The sequence below is a fragment of the Schistocerca cancellata genome, chromosome 1 (assembly GCF_023864275.1).
Source record: "Schistocerca cancellata isolate TAMUIC-IGC-003103 chromosome 1, iqSchCanc2.1, whole genome shotgun sequence".
NCBI classification, from domain to species: Eukaryota; Metazoa; Arthropoda; class Insecta; order Orthoptera; family Acrididae; genus Schistocerca; species Schistocerca cancellata.
In genome coordinates this window covers 429897536-429910646 of record NC_064626.1, presented here as the reverse complement: position 1 = coordinate 429910646, position 13111 = coordinate 429897536, and the positions used below count along the sequence as shown (strand labels likewise).

Genomic DNA, 13111 nt, shown 5'->3' with positions numbered 1-13111 from the left:
CATGCTAGTGTTGGAAACTTAATTACATGTTAAGTACAGAAGCTTATTTTATTGTGTTTGAACAGCAGCATAAAAACTAGTGTGTGAATTTTGTGTAAGTGAGACCTGTAAATTTTTGGATTACCTATTCTACAGGCTGAATAGCTCATGGGTTTTTAAATTTAATTAAATAACAACAGTTATGGCAGTAACGGCAATGCATTTGAGAGAAAGGTATGTTATTGTATGATACAGATACATCTACCAATTAATTGCCTTAAATAATTTGAGGAGATAGGATAACAACTCAATGATTATTGAGCTGCTGAGTCATCAACAGGAACACAAACAACACTGAGAACATTGTCAGTTCTGCAATGTTCTCAGGCTTGTTTGTGTGTCTGTGCCAACTATATGGTTAGTTTTCATCTTTACTCCTTAGTCCTTTCAGGCTTTCTTTTTCATTTCTGGGAAGAAAATTATCTAATTTAGTGTCCAAGAAGAGCTTAATTAGAAATTTTTTCATATAACAGAAACCAAAACTGGGCCATCGAAATATAACTTATGATTTGTCCAGTACAGAGGACGCTGTGACTTAAAGGTATAATACAGTTATCAGAATATTTTATTGCATACATTTAATCTCTAAATTTATTGTGACATCTGTTTTTAAGGGAGTGGAATGTTTAAATAATATTCTTGTAAAATACTTATGAAATTTTAATCTTTCCTCGCTCCTCCCCTTTTCTGTTCTGTTTTCCTCACCTCCCTGCCCTACAGCCTCCCGACATTGCACCTGTTGGCAGTCTAGTCCCTGCACACTCGGCCAAACAGCGCTCCTCTCTCCCCCCACCCATACACTGCTATCCCTTCCTCTTTCCCTTCCCGATCCCCTCCAGATTGCTGTGTCCATTCCATGTGACAGCTGCATTCTGTTCTGAGCTGCCAAAGTTGGTGGTCATGTGTGTGTGAGGGGTGCTATCTCGTATGAATGAATGGTGCGTGTTTCTCTTTCTTTTTCTGGCTAAGGCTGTGGTTGAAAGCTAATGTGCATGTGTCTTTTAATTGTGTATGTCTGCAAATTAATGTGTCATCTTTAAAGAAAGTAGCAATCTGTCATTTCCTTACATTGTTAGTTATGAAAATTGATAAGAAAAAGCTTTACAAAAGTGAAATTTTGCTGTGACACTGTGTTTTCATGCAAAGATTATTTTGTATGGAATTTTAGAAAGCAATTGTGCCCTCTTCCTATACAGAGATAGAGCGTGAATTTGGCATATTGCATATATGTTATAGCTCTCCGCCCAAGATTTTTACATCTAGATGCTCATTTCTGCTGCTCAAAGGATGGTAAATGGTCCATAGAATCATATCTCATATCCTCTACAGTTTCCATTCATTTCTACACTTTGCTTAAACATATTCTGGGGTACCTTGATTTCAAGGTCTGAGTCTCTCCTTCATAGTCCACTTTCATGTCATAATCCACAATTCTGTGATACATTGATGGCAGTTGCATGGATCCAAAGTTTTCTCTTCAGGAAGACCAAGACATTTTACTGATAACCTCATGCAAAAATACTCCTGGTTAATTTTTCTTTGTGCATGCTTCAGTATACAAAAATCATGCCAATCATGCTTCAGTATACGAAAATCAGGCCAATCCTCATGATTATCTTCATCTCAACTTTCCTCCTTGACACAACCCAGTATCTGGGAAAGCTCGTCATAGCTGTCAGTCACTGAAGAAAAACTGTCATTACATCCAAGTTCTTCAATATTGAATATGTCACTATTTTCCAGAATTTCTACACTCTCCTTCACAATGACTTTTTCTTTATAATTCCTGATCATTGTTGAAACAATGCCGAGTAGTTACCAACAACACACTATTGTAAATATGAGCGAAAACATTTCGAAACAACACACAAGCAAAACATGAATTGTCATACGAAACCAAAGTTGATGATGGTGTTAGACATTTTGTCCACCGTCGCTAACAATTTTTTGAGACTTTGCCATGGGAACTGTAATTTTGCTAACTTCTTGTTGATGTTGTTGTGGTCTTCAGTCCAGAGATTGGTTTGACACAGCCTGCTACTCTATCCTGGGCAAGCTTCTTCATCCCCAAGTAACTACTGCAAGCTACACCCTTCTGAATCTGCTTTGTGTATTCATCCCTTGGCCCCTCTACAACTTTTACCCTCCGCACTGATACTAAATTGGTGACCCCTTGATGCCTCAGAACATGTCCTACCAACTGATCCCTTCTTCTAGTCAAGTGGTGCACAAATTTTTTTCCCCAATTCTATTCAGTACCTCCTCATTAGTTATGTGATGTACCCATCTAATCTTCAGCATTCTTCTGTAGCACCAAATTTCAAAAGCTTCTATTCTCTTCTTGTCTAAACTATTTATCATCCATGTTTCACTTCCATGCATGGCTACACTCAATACAAATACTGTCAGAAATGATTTCCTGACCATCAGCTGATTTAATTTGACTACATTCCATTACCCTCATTTTGCTTTTGTTGATCTTCATCTTGTATCCTCCTTTCAAGACACTGTCCATTCCGTTCAACTGCTCTTCCAGGTCCCTGGCTGTCTCTGATAGAATTACAATGTCATCAGCGAACCTCAAAATTTTAATTTCTTCTCCATGAATTTTAATTCCTCCTCCAAATTTTTCTTTTGTTTCCTTTACTGCTTGCTCAGTATACAGATTGAATAACATTGAGGATAGGCTACAACCCTGTCTCACTCCCTTCCCAACCACTGCTTCCCTTTCATGCCCCTTGACTCTTTATAACTGCCATCTGCTTTCTTTACAAATTGTAAATAGCCTTTCACTCCCTGTATTTTACCCGTGCCACCTTCAGAATTTGAAAGAGAGTATTCCAATTAACATTGTCAAAAGCTTTCTCTAAGTCTACAAATGCTAGAAACATAGGTTTGCCTTTCCTTAATCTAACTTCTAAGATAACTTGTAGTGTCAGTATTTCCTCCCGTGTTCCAACATTTCTACAGAATTCAAATTGATCTTTCCCAAGGTTAGCTTCTACCAGTTTATCCATTTGTCTACAAAGAATTCGTGTTAGTATTTTGCAGCCGTGACTTATTAAACTGATAGTTTGGTAATTTTCACACCTGTCAACATCTGCTTTCTTTTGGAATGGAATTATTATATTCATCTTGAAGTCTAAGGGTATTTGGCTTGTCTCACCAGATGGTAAGAGTTTTTTCAGGGCTGGCTCTCCCAAGGCTATCAGTAGTTCTATCTCCAAAGTCTCTTTAATTTTCCTGTAGACTGTATCTATCTTACCCCTAGTGATATATGCCTCTACATCTTTACATTTGTCCTCTAGCCATTCTTGCTTAGCCATTTTCCACTTCCTGTAAGTCTCATTTTTGAGATGTTTGTATTCCTTTTTGCCTGCTGCATTTACTGTATTTTCATATTTTCTCCTTTCATCAATTAAATTCAGTATCTCTTCTGTTACCAAGGATTACTACTAGTCCTCATCTTCTTACCTTCTTGATCCTCTACTGCCTTCACTATTTCATCTCTCAAAGCTACCCTTTCTTAATCTACTGTATTTCTTTCCCACATTCTTGTCAATCGTTCCATAATGCTCACTCTGAAAGTCTCTTCAACCTGTGGTTCTTTCAGTTTATCCAGGTCCCATCTCCTTAAATTCCCACCTTTTTGCAGTTTCTTCAGTTTTAGTCTACAGTCCGTAACCAATAAATTGTGGTCAGAGTCCACATCTGCCCCTGGAAACATCTTACAATTTAAAACCTGGTTCCTAAATCTCTGTTTTGCCATTATATAATCTATCTGAAACCCTCCAGAGTCTCCAGGCCTCTTCAATGTATACAGCCTTCTTTCATGATTCTTAAACCAAGTGTTAGCTATGATCAAGTTATGCTCTGAGCAAAATTCTACCACGTCGCTTCTTCTTTCATTCCTTACTCCTTCATAGTAGCTTATCCACACTCCTATTTTTGTATTCATTATTAAACCTACTCCTGCATTATCCCTATTTGATTTTGTATTTATAACCCTGTATTCACTGGACCAAAAGTTTTGTTCCCTCTGCCACCAAACTTCCCTAATTCCCACTATATGTAACTTTAACCTATCCATTTTCCTTTTTAAATTTTCTAATCTACCTGCCTGATTAAGGGATCTGACATTCACACTCCAATTTGTAGAATGCCATTTTTCTTTCTCCTGATAATGATGTCCTCCTGAGTAGTCCCCACCCAGAGATCCGAATGGGGGACTATTTTACCTCCAGAATATATTACCCAGGAGGATGCCATCATCATTTAACCATGCAGTAAAGCTGCATGCCCTTGGGAAAAATTACAGCTGTAGTTTCCCCTTGCTTTCAGCCATTCACAGTACCAGCACATCAAGGCCATTTTGGTTAATGTTACAATGCCAGATCAGTCAATCACCCAGAATGTTGCGCCTGCAACTACTGAAAAGGCTGCTGCCCCTCTCCACGAACCACCCGCTTGTCTGGCCTCTCAACAGATACCCCTCCATTGTGGTTGCACCTACAGTATGGCTATCTTGTATCGCTGAGGCACGCAAGCCTCCCCACAAACAGCAAGGTCCATGGTTCATGGGGGGTTTGCTAACTTATGATTCTAAATGGTTTTGAAATTATTGAAACCTCTTTCAACAGGAAAGAATACCAGACTTTCACTGAACATTTAGAAAAAGATGTGCAGAATTCTAAAATCTACGTGGTCACAGTCAGCCACAATCTTTGCACGACCAACACTTTGTGCACATCATGGAAGTTCAAACATCGGTGAACAGGTGGCAGAAGCATGCAGACGTTTGGAAGAGAATGTCCACTACAAAGTATGCTTTGCCCAGGGCCTTACAAAACTTTTAGAAAGTGTATATCAACTGAAAGCGAAATCACCCACTACAGTGGACAAATACGCTGAAAAATTAAATTATTTATATTTCACCACGGGCTTTCCATTACCATATTAATTCAATACCTCATCCACAGACGTCACATATCTATTGTACAGTGGACATGTATTTATTATTGGTTACAATCTTAGCACTCATCATCTAGAATCTAATGCAGCAGTATTTCCAGGAAACTAAAAAAAGTTGTATAAAATGTGATTAAACATTCGCTTCCTAATTTAAATTTAGTTGGTTGGTTGGTTGTTTTGGGGAAGGAGACCAGACAGCGAGGTCATTGGTCTCATCGGATTAGGGAAGAACGGGGAAGGAAGTCGGCCGTGCCCGTTGAAAGGAACCATCCCGGCATTTGCCTGGAGCGATTTAGGGAAATCACAGAAAACCTAAATCAGGATGGCCGGACGCGGGATTGAACCGTTGTCCTCCCGAATGCGAGTCCAGTGTCTAACCACTGCGCCACCTTGCTCGGTTAAATTTAGTTCCAGCACTGATAATAATTGGTGAAATTAAATAGAAAATTAAAAAGGAAGAACCACTGGAAACCTTCCAACCGGGGTACTACATTTGGTGATTATTTACACTACCATCACAACAGATGGCTTACTGGAAGTCCTGATCTTAGCCACTGGGATACCTCAGGGTTAATGAAGTTATATTTTTCGGGAAGACCTTGTTATGAAATTGTATAGCTATGACCTATGTTAACATTTCTTACATTTACTCAAGTGGGTGGCCAATTGCTGTCAACAACATGCTAAATTTCTAGAACTGAAGTTCCCACTGCACATCAGCCTTGAGACGGGAACTAATGGTGAGCTAGCGCAATCATCTGCAATCCCAGTGGAGCCCACCAATGTGACTTAATGGATCCCCCCCTCAACAGCCTGTTCTTGCTGTGAGATGTTCTAAGATTCTACAAAGAGCAGTATTTTGTTTAAGGGTTGTACAGTAGATTATGGTTGAAGAGACACTAACCTACCTGCCAGGTCAGAATAGAATTTGATGGGGATTCCATCAGATGGGAGAGCTTTGTTCAGTTTTAGTATTTCAGCTGTTTCTCAAAGCCAAGGACACTAATCTTCTTCAGTTAAACAATTTTGGAAAAATGGAATTAAGTTTTCTGACCTTATCTTTAACATCCTCAGCCTTGAAGCCACTGTGGTCACCAGAGGTCTGGACAGATGGCTTTCAGCTGTTTGTTTACACCTTACAATCACACATAATCAATAAGAATGTCCTCTGCCCATGTGGAGGTAAGAGGCAATTGTGTCTTTTGAGTAAACAAAGTTTCAGAAATATATCTTCCTTTGTTGTTGAAAACTGCCATGAACAATTACCTGGAATCTTTTCTATTCTTTCAGTTTCCTGCAATGATTAAACCAGCTTCTGTGTGTTTGAAGATGATAGGTGATATGCTTCACAGCTCGGTACTCATCCTTGATATGACATCATTCCATGGCCAAGTCATTTATCAAGTTGTCCACAGACAGTTCTTTTCAGTCCTGAAATCATCCTGACATCAGTTCATGCCAGTCTTTGTCAAACATCTACCTCTGTCACTGTTCTCATCCTGCCCAATGTTACGTCAACACAGCAGCTTTTCCACTTCGTCCTTCCTCCACTGAGTTATGGTAGGCTTATAGGTCATGGATCCTCATCCACACTATTCATACTAACGGTCTCTCTCACTCTTGTACTCATCAAGCTCTTCTTCCCTGGTATGTTCATGGGAATCATGCAACTACTGCTGTTTGCATCTGAGTGAGCATTCTTTGGCACCATATTCCTACTGCATTCCCTTATGTTCCATCATTTCCTTAAGTCTAATCATTCCTTTCCTTTCACCTTTTCTATTCCCTCATCTATTCCATGTTCACCCCACCTACACATATATGCACGTAAAAAATTGAACTACTTACATGTCTTTTACATGAATGTCATGTGCTTTACTCAGTGTCTTCACTATCCACAGTCAGTTGTTTATTTTAAGTAACAAATTAAATGCCTAACCACAGCACAAAGTACCAAAGCCTTTGAATAAAGCTCAAAAACATGATTCCAATACTGGCCTTTGAAGGAGACTGGTGACGTTGATAACTTAAATAAATCTTTGAATTCATGTTAAGGGTCACATTTTATTTTATCTCAACAGATAGGTTTATACATCTGACCATGGCTGTAAAGCCACAACCGATTACTGGTTCAAATCAAATGTGACTGTTAATACTTTATGATTAAAGGACACCACTCACCAATACGCAGAAGTGTTGAGTTTGTTGACAGGCACACACAAAAGTTTTTAGATTTTATCCTTTGACAAACTAGAGTAAAACAAAAAACACATACATCTAAGCCCCTGCATGGTGCAAGCTAGACTGACAGTGCCAATGCCTTTTTGCAGCAGGTAGACTGGTTGTGGTCGGGGTGGTGTCGGGTGGGGTAGGTGGAGGGAGGAGTAGGCAGGAAGCAGGGAGACGGACTGGGAGTGGCTGGTTAGTGGCAAGGAGGGAGGCAGCCCATTAGCTGGCTAGGAATGGGGGATGGAAAGGTAGCAGGTATTTGGACAGCTGGTGAGAAGCAGCATACACTGAAGGCAACGTGGGGACATGAATTGATAGGGGGTGACAGGACGGAGGAAGGGGAAAGTGTCGAGTGGAGGGTGTGGGAACAACGGGATACCTTAGACTGAAGCCAGGACAATTGTGGTAGCGGATGATGTGTTGTAAGGATAGCTCTCATCTGCGTATTTCACAGAAGATGGTGGTGGAGGGAAGAATCCTGATGGCTTGGGCTGTGAAGCAGCCACTGAAATTGAGCATGTTGGGCTAAGCAGCATGTTGTGCCACTGGGTGGTCAACTTTGTTCTTGACATCAGGTTGGCAGTGGCGGACAGTTGGTCAACAGTCATACCAACATACAAGGTTGCATAGTGTTTGCAGTAGAGCTGGTATATACGATATAGCTGCTTTCACAGGTAGCCTGGCCTCTGAAGGAGTAGGCTAAGCCTGTGACAGGACTGGTGTAGGAGATACTGGGTGGGTGGATTGGGCAGGTCTTGCACACTGGTTTGCCACAGGTATGTGGCATCTGTGGAAAGGGGTTGGAAGTGGGGCTGGCATAGGGATGACTAGGATGTCGTGTAGGTTGGGAGGGCGATGGAATACCACTTTACAAGGGATGGGAAGGATCTTTGATAGGCTGTCCCTCACTTCAGGGCAAGATGGGAGATAATCATTGTGCACTTCACAAAATAAAAAAAGTAGTATCGTATGACTATAATATCAATGCGTCACCAGTGGAATCAATCAACTCGTCCAAATACCTGGGTGCAACACTTTATAGAGATATGAAATGTAATGAACACACAGGCTCAGTCATCGGGAAAGTAGGTGATACACTTTGGTTTATTGGTAGAATACTGGGGAAGTGCAATCAGTATACGAAGGAGAATCTTACAAATCACTCATGCGACTGCTTCTAGAATACTGTTCAAGTGTGCAAGACCCCTACCAAATAGGACTACAGAGAAAGGCAGCAAAAATGATCAAAGATTCGTTTGACCCATGAGGTACTGAAGGAACTGAACTAGAAGGCTCTTGAAAATAAACAACTAGCCCAATAACGTCTATTAACAGAATTTCAAAAAGTGGCTTTAAAAGATTTGTCTGGTAATTATTACAACCTCTATGTATCACTCACATAGGTTTCATGAAGATAAGATTAGAATAGTTACTGCACTCACAGAGGCATTCAAACAGTCATCCTTCCTGCACTCCATACATGAATGGAATGGAAAGAAACAATAATTGGTACAATGGGACGTATCATCTGCCATGCACTTCACAGAGGTTTGCAGAGTATAGCTATAGATGTAGATGTAAATGTAAATCAAAGCCCTGGCGAAGGGCTGCTCCAGTCTGGGGTGACACTGGATGACAAGAGTCGCACTCCCTTGTAGATGATTCTTGTCGGTGGTGGAAGGATTGGCCATGTATGAGGACATAGCATGGGAAATATGTTTGTGGACTAGGTTTGGGAGATATTGCCTGTCTGTGAAGGCCTGTGTGAAGTCTTTGGCAAGGAAGTTATCATCATTACAGATGTGTCATCCAAGGGTGGCTAGGCTGTACGGGACAGATTTTTTGGTGTGCCATCCCTCATCATCTTCAAATAACTATTGCAACCTACATCCTTTTGAATCTGCTTAATATATTCATTTCTTGGTCTCCCTCTATGATTTTTACCCCCGCACTTTCCTTCAATACTAAATTTGTGATCCTTTGATCTCTCAGAATGTGTCCTACCAACTGATCTTTTCTTTTAATCAAGTTATGCCACAAATTTCTTTTCTCTCAATTCTCTTCAGCACCTCCTCATTATTATGTGATCCAACCATCTAATCTTCATTCCCAAACAAGGCTACACTTCAGACAAATACCTTCAGAAAGGACTTTGTAGGCCTTGAATCTACCTTCAATTTTAACACATTTTGTCTTCTTCATAACGCGTTTCTTGTCATTGCCAGTCTACATCTTATATCCTCTCTACTTCAACGATTATGTTATTTTACAGCCCAAATAGCAAAACTTATCTACTACTTCAAGTGTCTTGTTTCCTTATCTAATACCCTCAGCATCACCTGATTTGATTTGACTACATTCCATTACCCTTGTTTTGTTTTTGTTGATGTTCATCTTACATCTGCCTTTCAAGGCCCTCTCCTACTGCTCTTCCAAGTCCTTTGACGTCCATGATGGAATTACAATCCCATACACAAGCTCAACATTTTTATTTATTCTCCCTGAACCTCTCACTTTCTTTTACAGTTTGCTCAATGCATGGATTAAAATAACACTGAGGATAGGTTACAACCCTGTCTCACTCACTTCTCAACGACTGCTTCCCTTTCATAACCCTCGACTCTCATAACTGCTGCCTGGTTTCTGCCCAAGTTGCAAACTACTTTTCACTCCCTGTATTTTACCCCTGCTATCTTTAAAATTTCAAAGAGTGTATTCCAATCAATATTTTCAAAAGCTTTCTGTAAGTCTACAAATTCTATAACATCAGTTTGCCTTTCCTTAACCTATCCTGTAAAAGAAGCCATAGGGTCAATATCGCCCCCATGTGTTTCTACATTTCTCTGGAATCCAAACTGATCTTCCATGAGGTTGGCTTCCACTAGTTTTTCCATTCTTCTGTAAATAATTTGAGGTAATATTTTGCAACCATGACATATTAAACTGATAGTTGGATAATATTCACAACCTTCAGCACCTTCTTTCTATGGAATTGGAATTATGTTCTTCTTGAAGTCTGATGGTATTTCACCTGTCTCATATATCTTGCACACCAGGTGGAATAGTTTTGTCATGGTTGGCTCTCCCATGAATACCACTGAGACTGAGGAAATGACACCTGTTACAGGTGCCTTGTTTCAACTTAGGTCTTTCAGTGGTCTGTCAGATTCTTCTCACAGTATCTTATCTCCTATTTCATCTTAATCTATATCCTCCTAATTTTCTATACTACACCCCTCTACATACTTCTTCCACCTTTCAGTAGTTGGTTTTTATCTTTACCACAGCTATAAAAGCTCCTATAGACTTATATTTGTCCTCTAGCTATTCCTTCTTACCTTCTTTTCGTCAATCTCATTTTTTAGATGCTTGTATTTCCTTTTGTCTGCTTCGTTTACTGCATTTTTCTATTTTTCTCTTTTTATCAATTAAATCCAGTATCTTTTGCAATATCCAAGGATTTCTACTAAGCCTTGTCCATTTCATCTCTCAAAGCTACCCATTCATCTTTTACTGTATTCCTTTATCCTATTGAAGTCATTAGTCACCTACAGCTCACTCTGGAACTCTCAACAACCTCTGGTTCTTTCAATTTAACCAGGTCTAATCTTCCTAATTTCCTAACTTTTTGCAATTTCCACATCTGTCACTGGAAATATCTTACAGTTTAAAACCTGGTTCCAAAATCTCGGTCTTACATGCGATTCCTCACATACTGGCAACACAAAGATGTCTCTCACAAAATTTCGTCCTGCACATATTTCGAGCAGTAAATTAACATTGAAGAGTGGCAATCTGGCAGCACTTAATCATACCTACGATAGCTGCCTCTGTCAGCAGATAAGAGCAGTGCTGTGCAGTTGGCGCAGTGGATAACATTTTAGATTAGCATGCAGGAGGTCGAGGGTTCAATTCTGGGTCGAGGTTTACTCGCTTTTATTTGCTAAAAGTAGTCTGCATGGTACGATATCTGGCATCTTAATAGTGATTACAGTGGGCCTTATACAAAACATTTGCAGTTACGAACTACAAACACAGAAATGGAATACAATTGTTTTGACTGGTGAACTTTTAAAGAAGCCTTTTGCATGTCATGGACCAACTGCACCTACTAAATTGCAAATCTGTTTTCTGTGTAACCTACCTCAATGGTCCAATCGAAATTATTTGGAAACCAGTTTGCTAGCCCTACTGGTGACGTAAGGCTCTACTGAAATGTAATGGTCCTGAATGTGCCAAGAATACCATTTGGTATTAATTGATGGAACCATTGGATAAGGGTACACACAAAACAAGTTTGGAATCTTGTAGATGCTGCAGTGCAAAACAATTTGCATCCACGGCACGTGAAAGGTTTCTTTAAAAGCTGGCCAATGAAAATGACTGTATTTTCATTTCCGTGTTAGTAGTGTGTAACTGCAAATGTTTTGTAGCTGACCCACTATAATCACAGTACAATGATAAAAGATGCCCGATACCACACTACACGGACCACTTTTAACAAATAAAAACAAATAAGCCTCAACTCAGAATCGAACCCTCAACCTCCTGCATGTTAACCCAAAATGCCAGCCACTGCACTAACTGCACAGCACTACTACTGTATCCTGACAGCAGTACTTACTGTACATGTGATTGTAGTGTGAACAGACTGCCCATCTTTAACGTCCATTTATTGTTCATAATATGCACAGGACGAAATTGTATTGCTAGGATTTGAGGAATCATGCTGTGAAGTCCGAATGTGGCAATTTTTCTTTGCTCTACACAATCATCTGATATCTTCTAATGTCTCCACATGTCTTCTATGCACATGACCTCTTTTCATGATTGTTAGACCAAGTATTAGCAATATTTAAAATTAGTCTGTGTGTAAAATTCTACCAAGCAGTTTGCTCTTTCATTCCATTCCCCTAGTCCTTATTCAATCTACTAACTTTATTTCTCTTCCTTTTCTTACTACTGAATTCCAGTCCCCCATCACAATTAAATTTCTCTTTCCCTTAACTATCTGAATAATTTCTTTTATCTCAGCACATATTTTTTCAATTACTTCATCATCTGTGGAGCTAGCTGACATACAAATTTGTACTACTGTGTCAGATGTGGACTTAGTATCTATCTTGGCTATGATAATGCGTTCACTAATGTTGTTCATAGTAGCTTACCTGCATTCCTATTTTCATATTTATTATTAGATCTACTATTGCATTTATCCCCATTTGCTTTTTTATTTATAATCCTGTACTCACCTGACCAAAAGTCCTGTTCGTTTTGCCAACTTCACCAATTCCCATTACACCTAACTTCGACCTATCTGTTTACCTTTTGAAACTTTCTAGCCTACCTGCCTGATTAAAAGATCCAACATCCATGCCCCAACCCATAGAACACCAGTTTTGTTTTTCCTGATGACATCATCTTCCTAAGAAGGCCCCGCCCATAGATCCGAATGGGGGACTATTTTGCTTCTAGAATATTTTACCCAAATGGATGCCATGATCATTTAACTATACAGTAAAGTTGTATGCCCTTGGGAAAAATAATGGCTGTAGTTTCCCATTACTTTCAGGTGTTCACAATACCAGCACAGTAAGACAATGTTGACTGATGTTACAAGGCCACATGAGTCAATCGTCAAGACTACTGCCCCTGCAAATACTGAAGAGACTGCTGCCCCTCTTCAGGAGCCAAACTTTTGTAAGACCTCTCAACAGATGTCCAGCCACTGTGGTTGCATCTATGGTACATCTATTTGTATCATTCAGGTACCACGGCAAGGTCCATGGATCAGGGGAGAGGGAGAGAGGGTATGGAGAGGGGGGAAGGGGGGGAGATGTGACGAGGGGGGAATGTGGTGGTGGTGGTTTGT

The 13111-nt window shown here is 39.9% G+C and overlaps 1 protein-coding gene across 2 annotated transcripts in view; it reads right to left on the bottom strand.

The window, feature by feature from the left end:
- The window catches only part of LOC126176234 (actin-binding protein IPP), a 62872-nt gene that overhangs the window by 38693 nt on the left and 11068 nt on the right, over nucleotides 1-13111 (bottom strand). The window lies entirely within an intron of this gene.